Genomic DNA, 19,942 nt, shown 5'->3' with positions numbered 1-19,942 from the left:
GATTAGATATTTTCCAATCTAGTCTATCACCTCGATTAGCTATTGGTCTCCCAACCTGAAACACACTGGAATTACAAATTCTTTGGAGGCAGAGACTGCTTTTCCCTCTTTTGAATTCTCTAAACAGCTGAATTTTGTGTATGATAGCCATTCAAATATTTGAAGGAATTAAGCAAATGCTGCAGAGGTAAATTAAAATGAAGGCTTGGAAAATACTGAGTCATTCAGTACACCTTGGTGGCTTAACCTGCTATGCCACAGCACCACCCCTATTTTGGAATATTTAAACACATGTCCACAGTCAAGTCAGTATAAAATGACAGAAATATTAGGTATTGTTGATTTCAAATGTTTTTCTTACTGATGCTCTTAACATTTAAATTATAATTTGTTTTAATTTCAATATCTTATAATTTAAGCTTGAAATTCTTTCTGTTTTATATAGGTTTTTCTTTTTAAATTATATAAAAATTTAAAACAAAGAATATTTTATCCAGATATGCCTATAGCATAAGTGCTTAACTGTGAACTACTACATATTGTTGTATGAACTAAAAATAAAAATATTAAAATGTAATGATTTATACAGTTTATTTTTTTTAAAAAAGATTTCATTTATTTATTTGAGAGGTAGAGTTACAGATAGTAAGAGGGAGAGACAGATAGAAAGGTCTTCCTCCACTGGTCCACTCCACAAATGGCTGAAACAGCTGGAGCTGAGTAGATATGAAACCAGGAGCCAGGAGATTCTTCTGGGTCTCCCAATCAGGTGCAGGGGCCCAAGCACTTGGGGCATCTTCCACTGCTTTCCCAGGCCAGAGAAGAGAGTTGTGTTGGAAGAGAAGCAGTCAGGACTAGAACCCCGTGCCCATATGAGGTGTTGGCACCACAGGTGGAGGATTAACCTACTCTGCCACAGCGCCGGCCCCTGATTTATACACTTTCAATTCATCACATGTTCAGAAAGGAACTCTTATGTTTTTTTTTTTTTACTAACTCATTTTGTAATAATTTTGCTAGTCAAAATATCTCTTTAATTGCAAGAAATCAAGCAAAAGGCATCAAATCTTAGACTCAAGTTAATGTATACACTCTGAGAACTCAACCCTCTCAAGTTATTTATTTGATCTTAATACATTGAACATGTTATGTAAAACCCTAAGTATATGAGCTTTTTTCTCTTAAGTGGATAGTGTTTACTACAAGAGAGAATTGTGTGATTAGAAAAAAATATATTTTATCTGATTTGGGGATCTAGAAAAATGTATCATTCTTAACATTTAAATTGAAATATCTGGAAGTAACTTTGATGAAAACTACTAATTCCATTTTATAAATTTCTGGCATGTAATTGAAAGGATAATGGCATTTTTAAATACCTCACACTCTGAAAAATACTTTAATTAAAGAAAAAGTAACAGTCATCAGTCTGCTATGCCTTTTGCTTTAAAAACAAATGAAGTTCACATTTTTTTTGACATTTTACTCAGACATAGTAGAGCCTATATCATACATTTGAAAAATTTGATTATCACAGTTATAGGTACTTTAATTTTTCTGTACATGAGTAATAGAATCCTCTTTTTTTAAAAAAAGAAAATGCTATTGACTCTCTTCCATAAAACCATTGCTAGCAAAATACACTGATTTTTTTTCTGCTTAATGTTAGCATATGCAAATGCTTATTCCAATATATCATTTCCTATCTGTGTGTGTTGACTGTACATCAGCCCTCAGTAAAAATGGTACCCTTCCAAATATAACTAAGAGTTTTAAATATAGTAGGGAATATCCATTAGAAAATGATTTTTAGACAGGAATTCAGAGGGCAGGCATTTGATGTAGTGCTTAAGTTGCCACTTGGGATCCTCTCATCCCATATCGTTGTGCCTAGTTCTAGTCCTGGCTCTGCTTCCCAGTAAGCTTTCTGTGCATGGATCCTCTGGGAGCAGCAGATGATGGTCCTACTGTTTGGGCCCCTGATATCCTGTGCAAGAAAGGGATAGTTTCAGGTTCCTTGGCTTCAGCCTGCTCCAGCCCAGGGTTTTCTGAACATTTGGTGAATGAACTAGTGGGTAAATGATCGCTGTTTCTCTGTCTCTCTACCTTTCAAATAAAATGAAAATAGGCAATTTTTAAAAGAATATAAGCAATCCTAAAAGTAAAATCATAAACTATGTAAGAAATAGTTTTGATTTTAGTGAAGTGTTCACTTCAAATTGCAAGTAAATAAATAAATGTTCAAAACGATAAAAAATGGGATTACAAAAGGCAAGCTGTAGAAGTTTCTTTCTGTTTTTTTATTTTTTTAATCAACAATTAAAGTTGAACATTTTTGTGGTACACGACATCATATGTTTGTGTATGCACACATTGTTCAATGGCTAAATCAAGCTGTTTAACATAGACATGAGTTCATGTAGTTACTGTATTTTTGTGAGAAATCATTTAAAATCTCATAGCAGTTTTCAAATGTGGATTACACTGGTACTTTCATCATCATGGTGTATCATAGGAAAATTACATGCATATAGAAAAAATATGGAATATACAAGCACAAATACACAACACATAAGGATGAAATCTTTCTTAAATCTTCAATAAAATACTTCACTATCTACTCCAATTTCTTAGTCCCTATGCTAAGAAAAACAAAATAATTAGAGCTTTAAGCAAAAAGCACTGTCTTAGACTGTAACTAGCAAAATGGACTGCTGAATCTTAGGTGTTAGGAGAAAGTAGACAAAGAAATTACCCAAATCATCCCCAATTTCCCATTCCCAGCAACAGGATTGGGAGCAAAATATGGCATATGTGTGGCTCAGAAAGTGGATCATACACCCTGCACCTCCTCGAAGTTGAGATCAGATTCTGGAACTCCATTGCAAAGCTGGACATCAGTGACTTTTCCTTCTTGGTGCTCGGGAAGGGTGGTGAGTCCTCTGTGGAGAATCTCTCTCATGGCTTTGGGGCTTAAAGCAAGTGCCTCACAGTGGGTGAGGCTCAAGAAGTTCAGAGACTGCATGCTCCCAAGACTGTGAGGACAGACAAGCTTAACTGTCTGTTTACTCTCTGATGAGTAGAGAACAAGGCAAGGGAGGCTGTGGCTTGGAGGTGTCTGGTAGTTATAGAACAGATCACACAGGCCACGGACAAGGGCATAGGGGGTTGCTGAAGATGGTTTCCACAGGAAGGCACCTCTGAAGAGAAGAAACTGACAATCAATATTATCTTTCTTACACACAAAGTTCTATTTAGGTAAGGATGCTTTTGTGTCCCCAAGGCCAGGCACATGGTCCACACTCAATAAAGATTTGTTGAGAAATAGGTAAATAATATATCATCATGGGACATGGAGTCAGCTGAGCGGGATTTCACTTCTTACTACCTTCATATTCTCAGTTCGATTATAAGTAAAATGTAGATAGTAAATTCTTCAGCAGTAGGCTCACACATATAAAGAATTTCACACAATAATGGATGATATAGACACTCAAAACAATAGGCTTAATATACTGTCGGAAATATATGAGAACACTTCATAATAACAACCATGCAAACTAGAGAGGTATAATTACATTAGCAATGAATTTCTGCTTAGAAAATTCACTACTATTTCAGCATTTAACGTTTTTTCCTCCAATACTGTTAGGATGAAGTGCTCTCATCAGAGACCAGAAACAGATGAACTAACGGAGAACTTGATTGTAAAATTCAGGGTACATCAAAAAGTTCATGGAAAAGGACATTAAATGATACATTTATTTTGTTGTGAAAGTTTTGGAAATCCATTCATCATTTTCAGACTACACATTTTCTGTGAACTCTTTGAAGAAAACCCTCACACACATAGATTTCAAAATGTTTTGTACCAAAATAAACTGACCTTTTAATCCCATTTTCCATTAATCTTTTCAAGTGGGCTCTTATGTGTATGCATAAATATAACATCAAAAACACCAGCCATATATTTAGTCCAGTAACTGAATAAAATCACCCTTGATTTGTTGGCTTTTCTAACCAGTAGTTTACTAAGAGACTCCCATGCTACCACGAACTGACACAATCACACATCAGCTAGCATCAGCATGCCCTTGACTGCAGACCTGTGGGATTCAGCCTTTTCTGTACTGTGCTGAATAGCCTGAAGTGAAAGACAAACACGAGGCCTGGAGCAAAATTTCTTGATTAACAGTACACGGTCCTTTAAAGTGATCACATGAACTTGTATCTGAAACATCGCTTGGAGCAACTGAAGATGGGATCTGTTGCTATCAGAGCTGTCAGTCAACTCTGGTAAATTTAATGTGTGGTAGATAATATCCTTTATAACATTTAGTACTGGATCCCTTATTCCTAGTGGCATTAAATAATCATTGCCTTTCTACAATGGACAGGGGCTTCATCGCAAACTGAAACCAAGTGTGAAGATATTTTAGTAAAGGGTTTTCAAGTAAAGCCTGCTGATCACACAGATCCGACCTCATCAGTGGTTGCCTTGGGCTATCTGCTGTGGGCTTTCTGTTTTCTACGTTTTCTCCTGGGGTTGTCATTATCTAACATTTGTAAATATTTCAGAAGTTCGAACTGTATGTAATCAATTGTAAATGCTATCGAGCTAGGGATCACATCAACAGCTTTAAATAGAGTGCATGATCATTAAAATTACAACCAATTCATCCAATTCATTTTCATGTCTTCTAATTTTTTTTTCGGTTAGGTAAAAAATTTGATACAAAGTGTCAATGTTGTAGAATGACAAACAGAACCTTAGGAAAAACTTTGCAAGCTTTGTTTTGAGAAAAAAATCAGATAGAACGGATTCACTTTAGTTTTCACTGCAGGGTTCTCCACATGCTCCAAGGAATCACATTGCCTTAAGTGCTGTGCAAGGGCATATTGATTCCTTCCTCAGTCTGGCCACTCTCACCTTTTGACGCCAAGTGAACAATATTGGAAAAGCTCCTACTTTGCAGTCCCCCTTAAAGGAGTTGTGAGAAAATATGCATCATTTAAAGTAAATTTGAGAGTCCACTTACGCACACTCATGTTGTGGACCTAGTCATAACAGTTCCAGGATATACTGCTGAGAATGTCCTTGTGTGATTTTTGACAAGGTCTTTGCATATCTCATTGTGAGTTTATAGCAAAGAGCTTCTATTCCTTTTGAGAATTATGTCATTAATGCATATGGCTGCTGCTGGGCTCTGTATACATAGAACAAAGCATTCATGAGTCAATTAGTTAATTAGAAAAAAAGCTGGCAAACAAAGTCACAGGTCTTAATAAATGAAAACAAAAACATTTAATATTTGTGTTTAAGAAGATTCCATATTGCCTGGGTATCAATTTTTCCCATTTTTATTAATATATTCAATACAATCTGAATCAAATTCCTAACAAATAACCCTTCAGAATTGGCACCTGGAGTATAGAATTGGTATGGAAATCAAAGGATCCATGGTCGAATTTCATGATAAGAGAAGTAGGAAGAAAATATCCCCAATCTTTGGAATCCAGCAAACTCTACAGAACACTGTTGAGACAGAGATATTTAACTACAGTAGGTAATGGTGGGCCTGAGAACTTGGTTAATGATTCTATTTATTGGGCCGGTGCCACAGCTCACTAGGCTAATCCTCCATCTGCAGCACCGGCTCCCCAGGTTCTAGTCCCGGTTGAGGCGCTGGTTCTGTCCCGAATGCTCCTCTTCCAGTCCAGCTCTCTGCTGTGGCCTGGGAAGGCAGTGGAGGATGGCCCAAGTGCTTGGGCCCTGCACCTGCGTGGGAGACCAGGAGAAAGCACCTGGCTCCTGGCTTCGGATTGGCGCAGCGTGCTGGCTGTAGCGACCATTTTGGGGGTCAACAAACGGAAGGAGGACCTTTCTCTCTGTCTCTCTCTCTCACTGTCTAACTCTGCCTGTCAAAAAAAAATGACCCTATTTATTGGACTTAGAAAAACAATTTGCTAAAATTCTCAAAACCTCTAATAAATGTGTATAGTTATATCTGTATCTCTCCAAGTTCAGAAGATGCCTAGAAGCATAGAGTTGAGAACCTTCAGTTTATGTAGGAGTTACATGTATTTGTCTCAGGAAAATGTAAAGGAATAAGAAAACTACTAGAAAGAATGGACCATATAGTATTAGGAAAAGAGGAAACTTGGTATATCATCTCATATCATAGTTGGTTTCATATTTCTTTCTTATAAATCCATTGCTTTGGTAGAAAATAACTTGACACTATCGGTAAAATCATAACAACAACCCAAAGTTCTTTCATTTTATACATTCTTTGAAAATACAAAGAAATAGGTATTGGAAACTCTGAGAAGATTTTCTTTTACTTGAAGTACATTTTTAAGTGCATACATTCATAGCCTGCAGCAAAACACTTTCCTATTGGAATAAGTGATCATCTCTCTTGGGTCCTACTAGACTCATGTCCATCAGAGCAATTAGTCCTAGTTCTTATACTTACTGTCAAAGTTGGGTGAGACTCTGAGGATAGGATGAGCAGAAAGGATAATCCTATCTCTACTAGTGCTGATCCTCCAGAAAACAAGATTGAAATACATTGTCAGATCCTGCATGGTCAATTCACTGCCCCAACCCCTATTGGCAGAAGGAACAGAGGTCTTTTTTGAATTCCTTCTTATGGCTCTCATGAACATGATCCTCATTTCAGAAATGGAAAATGAGATTTCAAAGAATCTGCAATATTATATACTTTCATCGTGGAAAGCTGCCAAGGGGTTCTAATGCACATTTTCCTCTAGAGCACATGGTGGCCACTAAATATTCCTATGAATATCCATGAATTCAATGAAATATCTATGGGATTTATTTACTATGTAATAAAAGGTTGCATCTTTTCCTCAGTTGTCTCTTTTTCTGTTTGTAATAAGGAAGATCTTTTCGTCCCAATGTTAATTATAAAATAAACTCTGAATCAATATTAAAATCATCTTAAATAACAGTTTTTTCTTTACTGATTATTAATGTAATAGCATGTATATAAAATTTGAGATTTCATTGGTTTAAATACTTATAATTCCGTTAGTTCTATTTTCCAATTAATTGTATTTATTTAATATTCTATCACCCAAACTATATTAGATTTAATAAAACATCTCAATTTTTGTTGACATCATATTAGGATCACAACAGAATAAGAACAGGCTAAAAAACAGTATAAAATAGTATACTCATTTGAATGTGAAAATTAGCAATATGACTATACCTTCAGAAAAGTGTTGTAAAAAAACTTACACAAGTACAGCACACTTCTGCCATATAGATGAATAAGGATGGTATGTCTGTGTATGTAGATATTATTTTCATAGATTACATATTTATATATATGTGGCTATACTCAGAGGTATATATGTGTATAAATATATGGTATACATACACATATATACCTATGTGTGGATATACATGTGTGTGTATATATACAAACATATCCATCTCTTCACCTATGTACAAAGGTCTATGCTTGTATATATGTGTATATATGCATGTGTAGGAGAATGTTTTTAACAAAAGAAATAAAATAACTACCAAGCACTTAAATATCTACCAAGCATTACATTATTGCTTATCATGTAATCAATAATGGATTATTGGTAAATGTATATTAATGTGAGAAATTTCTAAAGTATACTATAACATAGTAAAATTTTGCCAATTATGTATGACTGAAGAGAGGAAAGGCCATTTATTTTCACTTGTGCTTTTAATGCAATTTTCCTTACCATAAGGGTGTATTGCTTTTACAATTATAAAACAAAGTCAAAGCAAAAAACACATGAAGAAAGTAGACTGCCTCAAATTCAATGATGAGCAAGTTGAGAAACAAATGAATGAACAAACAAATGATATATTTTAAGAATAGCAACAGCAGCAGCAAAATTAGAAATTTAAACAATATGACTAGATATATTTTCTACATTGCTGAATTTATGATTCAAGCTTGGAAGTGCTTCCTTGTAAATGTTTAAAAAATGCTATTTTTTTTTCTTTTCAAAATATTTAGTGTCTACATTTCATCAGTGAACCAAGTAAATCACGGCTTCTTCAAGTGCAAGGATCGAAACCAATTACCATTAGTGACCATCGGGTGCAGCCGATCCTTTCTGTCCTGTTGCCTGAATCTCAATGATCTCCCAAGTGTGCCCATGCAATTTAACAGAAAGATCAATATACCACAGCAGTTAGCAGCAGCTCTCTTGAAGTGCTTCACAAAACATGCTACATTTCTCTACCGAATAAATGTCAAAACATTCCAACAGCTACAATTCTTGGGAGAAATCGTTCCTCTGAAACATTATTGACATACTTTAACCCACATTTCCCGCTGCTCGCAGGCTTCCTACTGGCCAGTCAATTCTGATTTGGCAAGAGCCACATCGACGTGTGTCCCCTGCTGACTTGCTGGGTTGGCATGAAAGATATGAGAATCTGGTAGATAGGTCTTGGGGTTCAAGGGTCAGTGGTCCGACGCTGACCCAAGGTCAAGGTGATGGCAACCTCTCTCCAGGGACTTGGCTTCATCTCTAATATGCCCTTGAAACCGATCAATATCATCACAGAGCTTGCCTTCCTAAGCATAAAAGACCACCAGGTCTAAATGCCTCTAGAGCTTCCTTCCAGCAACCCAAAGCTTAAAAGCCACATAGGAGGGAGGTGGCACTCACTTGATTTCTCACTTAAAGGAGACATTGAACAACAATTGAAATGGTTGTGATTTTTCAAATATATGTAAATATGTGATCCCATATTTTTCACATATTGCATATGCTATATGCATGTTTATGGAGAGAAAAATTTAAGCTTATCTTTATTTCAGTGGGTGACTTTAAGTTAGTTCATATCAGAAGCTTTCACACTGTGAATACATTGGTTCCCAACTGATAATAATGTGCTCTGATATTCTTGAGAATTTCTTACTCTTTTCTGAAAGTATAGCCTGGAATGGACATTTTCCTTGGATATTTGTTTTGTTCTTCTTTGTTTTTTGTTCTTTTTAACAATCCCATCCCCAGCCATCCTTTTAGAGATTATTTTATCTGAAAACATGAAATCTTCCAGAGAACAGTATGAGAAACTATCCAACCTAAGTACAAGCCATTAAAGGCAACCTCAATTTATGTTGTGATTTACAAGAAAATGAAATATCTCTTATGATGGGGTTCTCCTTCATTCCACAGTGTTCAGGACCCAGTAGATGCTGTCACCCAGGTGAACAACTCTGAAGGGATCATTGAAGGTTAGCAGTCATGAAAACAGAATGAGACATGTTATAGAAACTATTATTCTAGCAAAATGGGTTCTCTTAAAATGTAGGCAGGAAAGGGGACATGGTATTGTGGGGTAATAGGAGAAGTTACTGCTTGCAATGTGGGCAACCCATCTCAGAAGGAGTACCAGTCCAAGTCCTGGATGCTGTGCTTCCCAATCAAGCATCTGCTAATAGACTTGGGAAAGCAGCACATAATGGCCCAAGTACTTGGGCTTCTGCCACCTGCAGAAGAGACTCGGATGGAGTTACTGGCTTCTGACTTCTGCCTGACCTTGCCCTGGGTCTTGGGGTCTTTTGGGATGTGAATCAGTAATGGAGATATCCTTGTCTCTCCGTCTCTCTCTGTCACTCTTTCTTTCAAATACAATAAATCTTTTTAAAAATTGTTTCTTAGGCTCATTCTTAGTTAACTAACTTTGATTATAATTTCCAAATGGAGCAGCTTTACTTTTACTAAGTAAGAAAGGTATACAAGCCTCACTGAATTGACTGTGTTGGCATTTGGCTTCTCAGACAGTCCCTCCAGGGTGTTCTACATTTAATACAGATCTAGTCAAGATGATATGGTATAAAAGAAAGAGTCTGTCTCCTCAAACTATTACTGTCACCTTCTTTGAGCTACAAAATTATTCAGTGGAGTAAGTAAATGTGTGTAATATGATTGTTATAACACTCACAAATGGCAAGGGAGATACAGCAACTCTTAGCCTCAATGCTTTTTCAATCATGTCAGTAATGCCAGTCTCTGTGATAGACTTTGCTTTGACTCCACTTAAAACTATGAACTCTTCTAAGCATTGCAGAGCCCCTTAACATTATCCTAAATTAAGAATAGATCTTAAAATATAGTGCCAATATTTTCGTAGTTTTTTCTTATTTTTTTCTTAACACATTGCACAAATGACTTAAGAAAAACATGCATTTAATGAAAAATGGAAAAGTCACATGACATTTTGAATTCAACTTCCTCATAAGGCAGCAACCCAATATCTTAGAAAAAAAAGTCATCCTATCTCTTCAAACACACACACACACACACACACACACAGTAGTGTTCTAATTAACTTTTTACATAAGTATTTCAATTTATGAGAACATATCACTGAAATAATATGCAAGAATTACTGAGAGCCAAATGTCAACAACATGAATTAAGATTAAAAATACAATAAACAACCAGAATAGAATTTACCACACACATATACACGAATTTACAAATATGTTTTCTTGATTAAAATACTGTATCTTAATAACTGGCCAAATATGTAACTATTATAATCTCTTATTGATGGAAAATTTCTTAAAGTAAATGATCTCTAATTGATATAAAACATCAAAAATATCTGTTAGATAAATTGCAGATCTTGTTATATAATCTTCCTATAACATAAAAATATTCATACATATTTTGCATTCCTTATTTTAAGTATTTTGAGAGCAAATTTATTTTCTGTTTCACACTATGCAAAATTTCTAAATTTTGTCATATATGCCATATAACTGCTTACCAACTACCTCTGAAGTCACCTTTGAAAAATTTTAAAAATGTTTTGAATATTGACATGATATATTCTTACATCAGTTAATTTTTGTATCATTTTTGAAACAGGCACTTTTTCATATTCTGTAGTAGGAGACAATTACAGTGTAAGAAAGCAATTCACATTTAGTTTCTAAGTTTGTGGCTTTTGGAATTCAAAGCCCATGTTTTTAAGCAAATATGCTGAATTAATGCTGCCTCACCAAGGGTATCCAAAAGTGTCAGGCTTATGGCCATGGCAAGACAGAGTTCTTATCAGAAGGGATTACAATCTTCTCCATCAAGTTTGGAGATGACGTCAAGCTAAAAGCAACCCCGTGCCCTCCTAATGACATAATGTGTGTCCAGAAATGTTTGCTTTTTTTGGAGGAAGGGGAGGATATTTAGTTTTTACTAACTCAATATAATTAAATAATTACTATAAATCCTACTTCACAAAAAGCACCACAAAAGAGCCAACAAAATCCCACACCTGGAAGACAGAATGTGGGAGATAAAATGTTGCTGGAAGTTGTGCTATAAGAGAAAGACAACATGGATTTGCAGCCCAAGTTCAGGTTTCAGTACCTATTCTACTTTATCAGTTTGGCCTTGGATACAACATCCAACTCACTTGGAATTACTTTTCATCATCTCGGAGATGAGGACAACAATGTCCATCTTCCTCTTGAGCATGAAGTAAAATAATGTGAATTGTTAATGACACCTTTTGTGCAAAATAAATAAAAAATAAGTAGCTCTATCAGAGGATGTATGAATCAGCTTTTCATTGCTATAATAAAATATATGGACTATTCAGCACCAGGATAATTATCAGATGTGATGCAACATGACTTAAAATCCTAAAAGAAAAAAAAAAAAGACAGGTGTGATTCACCAGTAGCCAGAAATCACAGCACTTGTGAGAACACGTAGGTGCAAAAAAAAATAATAATAATAATAACATCTTATAGGAAAAACTGTAATTTGTCTGTATATTCTACATACCCATGTGTCTTGTGGGGCTTTGAAAATTGAAATACATTCCCAAGTTAAGCAATGTCAACATACTAGAAGGTCACCATACTGGGAAGCCACTTGGGTCCCACCCATGCCCAAGTCAGAAGCTGTACTTTCACAGGATTCCCTGATGACTCATGTTTCATTAATGTTTGGGAAGCACAGTTGGATTGTACCTTGTGTGGAACTGAGTTTTATGTTTCTTATTTCCTTGATTAAATGCTGACGTGCATCTAGATAAACTGTCTCCACAAACGTCCTCAAAACACACTGTAGACTTCCGTGATCAAACCGGAAATGGCTTTAAAGAATCAGTTCAGTTTAAATCTTGACTCCACTTGTCTTCTTTTGTTATTCTTACAGAATCCAGATGATCCAGCATTCTTCTCACCAGGTCCAAGAAGAATGTTGCAAGTGGGGTATGGAAAGTCATAAAGAACAGAGACACAAAGCTATAGGTGATCACAATTGTGTTGATATCAGTGCATCTTGTTTTCTACTGCATTATAATTTTCATATATTTCTATTACTTGTCTCATCCTTACACAGGCTTAGGAAATGCTAACAGCAGCATATAGAAATACTTACCTTTAGTCAAAACTGAGATGTAGAGGGAAATCAAAACTATATGTTTCATTTTAAAAAATATTTATCCTGGTACTATTTATTGATTTTTTGTTTATAATATCAAATGCACAGAACTAAATCTAATGATATCATTCTCTGGGGTTATTTATAACCTTGATATGTATGCAAACTGCTGCCCATTAGTGAACTCTGACCTTTGTAATTCTGATAAACAGATTTATAATGCAAACTCTTGCTTTGCTTACCAATTCCTGAAGAACAAATTGAAAAGATGAACAATTAGCTTTTTGTCTCCATATCCTTGTAAGATTTACTTTACTAAATGGAAAGGGAAAAAGAGAGATAATGAAAAAAGAGAAAAAGCTTCGGGCTTCAGTACCTTTAATAGCGATTTTTCCTGCCTTTTGAACAACGATCCACTATTTTTATTCTGTGCTGAGCCTTTTAAGGAATGAACTGGCTTACCTACTTACCAAGTAGCTTCTGTGTCTATCATGATACAGGCCAATGATACCTAATTAGTCTGCAGATCATTTCTGCCTTTGCAGTCTCCTAACCCACCCAACTTAGTGCAAGTTATTCGTATTCTCCCATTTTGAATCTAAATTAACTCATTTAAAAAATAACAAAAAAAAAAAAAAAGCAATAAAGAACCTTCTGGTATAGTGGCAGTTTATACCAGATGAGAAATTACGGAAGTCCAAGGATTCCTGCTATCCTTTAAGGAAAGAACAGAGCAAGAATATTATTAAGATGAATGCTAATAGGTTCCAAATCTCTTCTGAGAAAGATTTATGTGTAGGAGAACTCTCCAACCTAGGTTACCTTGGACAACCCCAGTTTCCACTTTTGGATATGGAATAATTACTATAGATCCCTTCTCTTGAGTTCTTAAAACCTTTCTGTCTAGAATGTTTAATAACACAGTGACCATACACACAGACACAGTGTGTGACATCATAGGTACAGAAGAGCAGAAACTAGAATTCAAGGACTCACATAGTCCTTGAATATTCTATTATTATTCTCCCAGAACAGTATGAAGATGAAAACTCATCATCGTTTTTAGAACAATGGCCATGTGTAGTACCACATTGCAGCACTGCCTTCAGGAAGACAGCTTTCTCTGTGCACAATACACAGACAAGTGGTGAGTGGCTTATATTGACTCCAGCACAGAAAAGGCCAATCATGAATAATGTCATGTGCTAGTGGCACAAAGCAAGGGCTTGCAGAGAGAAGCAGATGGGGTGGCACAGCTCAGCAGTCAGAAATGCATTGGAGAGTGTGGTTGGAGAGAGGTTGAAACAAGTATAAACATTTATCTCTGCTCATATATTGGCAGTAAGACATTGCAGTGCCAGATTTTTCTTAAGAACTTAAGGATCTTAAATTCAGTAACTCACTGAACAAGTTAGATAATTTTTCAGGTTCAGGAAACTGAAACCCAGCTTAAAGAAAAAAAAAAAATTAGTGCCTATGAAATGTGTTGACTTGAGTAGAAGCACAAGTCATCCACCCATCTGGGGGCCTGTCTGTGTTCTGGCTGTTCTTCTTCCCATCCAGCTCTCTGCTATGGCCTGAGAAGGCAGTAGAAGGTGGCCCAAGTGCTTGAACTCCTGCACTTGCATGGGAGATCTGGAAGAAGCTCCTGGCGCCTAACTCTGGATCTGCCCAGCTCCAGTCATTGCAGCTATTTGAGGAGAGAACCAGTCGATCAAAGACCTCTCTCTGTCTCTCTCTGTCTCTCTCTCTAACTCATCCCTAAATAAATAAATCTTTAAAAAAAAAGTCTTTCAGTGGCCTGATAGACTAGGTGTTTCTTGAGCTTTATCAAAACCAAAATATTGGAAATGACTGGGTTGCAAATTTTGAGTGCTATTTTGAAATTTCATCAGAAATATGTATTATGAAAAAACTATGCATTATTTTAATTATGTATCAAAATAAAATGTGTTTTTTTAAAGATGTCATTTTTTTAATCAAAATTCCATAAAGAGATGGATACGGGGGAGAGAGAGAGAGAAACTTCCATCTGCTGGTTTACTCCTTGGCTGGCCAGCAAGACGAAGGCAGGAGCCAGGAGTTTCAACAAGGTCTCCCATGTGTGTGGCAGAGGCCCAAGTACATGAATTGTCTTCTGCTGCTTTTACCAGGTCCTTAGCAGAGCTGGATCAGTTGGAACAGCCCTTGTCTTAACTTTTCAGGAACTTTTATATATGTGTGTGTGTGTGTGTGTGTGTGTGTGTGAGTGTGTATCCACTATATGTTGAACACTTTACTTAGTTTAGGATTAATCTTCTATGTATAAAGTTAATTGAAAATAAATCACAGTAAAAATCAGAATGGGAATAGGACAGGGAGGAGGAAGGATGAGAATGTGGGTGGGAGGGAGGGTAAGGTGAGAAGGATCACTATGTTCCCAAATTTGTATTTATGAAATACGTGAAGTTTGTATACCTTAAATAAAAGTTTTTTGGGTAAAAAAATGCATCACAATGTGGAATATAGTAGAGTGATAACAGCAGGGAAATAAAAAACAAAAAATCAAGACAATATTAAATGTGTGTTATATTTAAAGTATGGACATATATTTCAAAACTTTTTTTTATTTTTTTTTAACTTTTATTTAATGAATATAAATTTCCAAAGTACAGCTTATGGATTACAATGGCTTCCCCCCCATAGCGTCCCTCCCACTTTAAATAATAAATTTTTTTAGTTGAAAATAAAAGAAATAAAGCAGCCACGACTCAAACCAGTGCCCATGGGGTGGCTTTATCTGCTATGCTGCAACACTGACACAAAAACTTGTGTTCTTAATTGCATTTCTCCACAAACTTTATGAAGTTCTGCCATATTTGTTATCAGACATTGGAGATTTAGTAATACTTGTATGACTGTTTTAAATTTTCCATTTGATATCTCAACATATGTTAGATCAGAGAAAATAAATAATAGGGATATTGAAAGAAGTGGGAATGAAGCTGGGAGCCAGATTGGCACAGGTGCTCAGGCAGACCAGTTCTAGAAAGTACAAACTGTAGCTGAGGAAGGGGCACTAACTCCCAAAATTCTACAGAAAGTCTCAGGGTACTTGAGGGAATGCATTGAGAATCTGCTTTCTCAAATTATTTTGGAAACTCTAGGAAGGAAAAAAGGGAAAAAAAGGAAGAAAAAGCAGGGAGGAACCACAAGGTAAAGTCCACCTCAGGAAATAAAGAAGAAAACGAAGAAACCCTACAGAGAAGACACTTAGAAATAAAACTATGCCAGTGGGGAAAATAAAAGTCTGATAAAAAGAAAATGTAGAAAATGATAAAAATATTTTCTACAGAAGATCTGGGTGCCTCTCATAGTTTGGTTAAATGTGACAGATTCATTAACAACAAAATTTCATTAACAACAATTTTGTTAACAACAAAAATTATACGTCTGTGTCACATCTCCTAGCCCTGAGATGAGCATAGAGGAAACCATGACAAAATGAATGTTTAATGTTATCCGTAGTAGTTTCTCCATACGACAATTTGTGAATCACTTATGCTGCTCTTTCAATTCCCCAGCTTTTCCTAGAGTCTAAACGAACATACCAAGCTGATGCTGTGCTGGAAAAGCAGCTTTAAAACAAATAAACAAAGAAGCAAGCAAAACCTTCCTTGTAGGATGTTCCAATTCCATGTCGAAAGCACTTCCCTCAAAGCTGTGTTCAAGTCGTCAACATGATGTCACTGCTCGAGAGCTGAGTGATCTATATATAATCAGCTCTTACTAGACAGAGCAAGATGAGTACAGTCCACTGCTGGCTGTGATGATTGGCTTCTAGTCAACTAGAACACACACAGACAACACTGGAAAAGTAGATATATACCAAAAAATTGTATGCTTGAAGGAATCACAAACCAATGGAAAAAACATCAAAAATTGTAGAAATGAGAGAAACTCATTTAAGTATGCACAGCATTTTACAAACGCATGCCCTCAAAGTACTTGATACTTCTAAAGTAGTAAAGGGAGAGACTTGAAAAGCCACACAGAAAAAAAAAAAAAAAAAAAAAAAACGCAAAGTGACATATCACCTTTCTTGGTCTTTTGGAAATCTGATTGGATTGACTAAGATAGTCATGATATGGGAGGGTGAGCAGATTGAGACATAGGACTTTCTTCCTCCCTCCCTCCTTCCTTCCCTCTCTCTTTTCCTCTCTCTCTCTCTCTCTTTCTCTCTTTTTCTTTCTTCTCTCTTTCTTGTTACATTTTTTATTTATATACAGAGAAAAGATTTCATGAGTTTCATAGACATGATTCTAAAAACACACTGATACTTTCCCCCTCCCTCTCTCCTCTTTCTTCCTTCCTTTCTTTTTCTCTTTTAATTTTTGTGATAACATACTTAATAAAGTTTACTTTAAAATCACATGCTCAATGATCCTCTACAAAGGTTAAAGACAACAATCAATGTAACATGACGTCAGTTTAAGGAGCTATTTCTTAAGGAAAAAATCATGGGAAAATGAACCTGAAAAGCAGGTCTGTTTTATCATTCAAGTTATTATCATGATGGTTCAAGTACTTGGGTCTCTGCCACCCATTTGGAAGACAAGGATGTTCTTGGCTCCTGGCTTCCTCCTAGCATGGCCTGAATTGTGGAAGCATTTGGGGAGTGAACCAGTGAATGGAAGATTCTCTCTCTCTCTGTCTCTCTGTCTCTTTCTGCCTCCTTTTCAGATAAATAAAAGTAAATACATAAACAAAAATTATTTTTCTCATGACCACTAACTATGAGAAACAAAACAAAAACAAACAACAAAAAAGTAGAAGCCAAAAGATGGAGGAGCTAAACACAACAGTGAAGATTTGCAATTAAAATACTGGGAACATGAAGTCTATCAGTCTGAGTATAAAAGGAATTGAGGAGTGCTTGCAAAGATAGCCTGTTCATGAAGAGCTTAGCCTTCATTGGGTTAAAATGGTCACTCCCTTTTCTAGTCCTCTGGGAAAGGATAATGTTTCATCCAGAGTTTTCAATACACAATTTCTTCCATTCATTAAAATGTCAGCAGGCATTCTAAGACATGTGACAAGGAGCTAAACCAAAATGCATTCAAGCTATTAGAATCAACATTCATAGTCTTCTGAATAATTAATCTACATATTCAAGAACATAGTTGACAATGTGAATAAGTTCTCACCAAAGAACTTGCATTTGTATTTTATTGCTGAGTAACAAATTACTCCAAATTTAATGGCTTAAAATAATGAACATTTATTATACAATTTTCATGAATAAGGCAGTTTAGCTGGGTCCTCACTTAAGGTATTACAAACTGTAATAATTATGTCAGTTGACTATTTTCTTTTGGACACTTAGCTGAGAAAGACTCTGTTTCTAAGGTGCTTGAAATTGTTGACAAAATTCATTTCCTTGTGGCTGTTTAATATAATATTAAAGTAATTGAAATTAAGAATTCAATAGCTGAGTTTAAGGGCAGATTAGACATCAGAAAAGAGATGATTCCTGCTCTAGAAAACAGTTAAGCAGAAAATGTACATATAACAAGATGAAATTTTTTAAAAAAATGTACTGAAAAGATAGTAAGATATATTTAGAACACAGGGAAAAAGCTGAATGCATATGTAATTGCAGCCAAAGAAAGGAAAAATGGATATAATGGAATCAAAGTGTTATTTGTAGCCGGGCCTCAGCTCACTTGGCTAATCTTCCACCTGCGGTGCCGGCACCCCGGGTTCTAGTCCTGGTTGCTCCTCTTTCAGTCCAGCTCTCTGCTGTGGCCCGGGAAGGCAGTGGAGGATGGCCCAAGTGCTTGGGCCCTGCACCCACATGGGAGACCAGGAGGAAGCACCTGGCTCCTGGCCTCGGATCAGCGCAGCGCCGGCCTTAGCTGCCATTTGCGGGGTGAACCAATGGAAGGAAGACCTTTCTCTCTCTCTAACTCTGCCTGTCAAAAAAAAAAAAAAAAGAAAAAAAAGAAAAAAAAGAAAAGAAAAGAAAGAAAAAAATGTGTTATTTGCAGAAATTCTGGCCAACAATGATCCAAAACTGGAGAAAGATATGAACACACTTTCAAGATTCATAAAATCCCAAGTAGTATAAATACTTAGAAAAAAACTTCAGCTCTTCATTGTCAGTTTCCCAAAAGCAAAATAAGAACCCAAAGTCACAAATATTGCCACAAAAATAAAAAATGCACATTGCTTAAAAAAGTAACAATAATAGTAGCTGCATAATTAAGGGGAAAGTGTAGAATTCAGCTGTCAGAAAGAATTATTAAACTGTTCCAAATCTAAAATTGTAAATTCACAAAGGAAAAAAATATATACACATATAGACTTCTTCCCACAGAATTGAAAACAAAAAAAAAATTATCACTGGCAGTTAAATTTTAGAACAGTAAAAGAATCACTTAAAATACTTCTTCAGATTGAAGGAATGTAGTTCCATAATAGAACTGAGGAAGAGATGAAGAATTTCAGTAAGCATAAATATGCGGCTGGCTCTAAGTTAACATTAGTTGTAAAAGGTCATACAGAAAATATCATGCAGATTTAAACTACATATATCAGTATTATGAAAAACACAATTACACAATTACAAAGTATGAAGGGAGAAATAAATATTAAAGAGTTCTGGTATATTTTTATCCAATACATGGCAAATTTTCAAATTCATAATGACTTCTACACATTGATAATGTGTAAAATTTATAATATATATTTGGCCGGCTCACTAGGCTAATCCTATGCCTTGCAGCACCAGCACACCGGGTTTTAGTCCCGGTCGGGGCACCGGATTCTGTCCCGGTTGCCCCTCTTCCAGGCCAGCTCTCTGCCGTGGCCCGGGCGGGCAGTGGAGGATGGCCCAAGTGCTTGGGCCCTGTACCCCATTGGAGACCAGGATAAGTACCTGGCTCCTGCCATCGGATCAGCGCGGTGCACCGGCCGCGGCGGCCATTGGAGGGTGAACCAACGGCAAAAGGAGGACCTTTCTCTCTGTCTCTCTCTCTCACTGTCCACTCTGTCAAAAAAAAAATTTATAATATAAATTCTTAAATAATAGTTTAAAATAGTATCCTAAGAACTAAATATAGAGTAAGAATAAAGCAATAAATCACACTTGATGATTTGAAATGAACCAACAGAGTACATGGATTCAGGATTCAGTGGGAAAAATACTTAGCAAATATTAAGTTATACGTTATAACAGGAATACAATGTAAATATAATGATTTCCGTGTCTGAGATTGTTAATGAAACCAGTGCCGTCTAACCTGAGGCACTATCTTCAACCCCAGGCACCATTTTATGCTCTGGCCCAGTCGCCATCTTGTAAAATAAGTTTCGGTCTCTCCAGAATAAGTTTCAGTTCCGAAGTTCAGTTTGGCTTGCTGGAAGTCAGAAGACCAAATGACAAACTGCAGCATCCGCTCCACCCCCACCCAACAGGACGCACAGCTCCCACCTCCTTAGCTCTGCCAGGCTGTAATAACCTGTGATT

General features: G+C 36.2%; 1 long non-coding RNA gene across 1 annotated transcript in view; it reads right to left on the bottom strand.

Moving 5' to 3' along the window:
• The window catches only part of LOC127487919 (uncharacterized), a 57,296-nt gene that overhangs the window by 12,562 nt on the left and 24,792 nt on the right, over positions 1 to 19,942 (bottom strand). Inside the window, exon 2 of the long non-coding RNA XR_007915196.2 lies at positions 12,675 to 12,747. This is a non-coding gene — a long non-coding RNA (uncharacterized lncRNA). The remainder of the gene's footprint in view (positions 1 to 12,674; positions 12,748 to 19,942) is intronic.

This window comes from Oryctolagus cuniculus, chromosome 2 (genome assembly GCF_964237555.1).
Source record: "Oryctolagus cuniculus chromosome 2, mOryCun1.1, whole genome shotgun sequence".
Lineage (NCBI taxonomy): Eukaryota > Metazoa > Chordata > Mammalia > Lagomorpha > Leporidae > Oryctolagus > Oryctolagus cuniculus.
The sequence above is the reverse complement of the archived record's forward strand: the minus strand, read 5'-3'. Positions and strand labels throughout refer to the sequence as shown.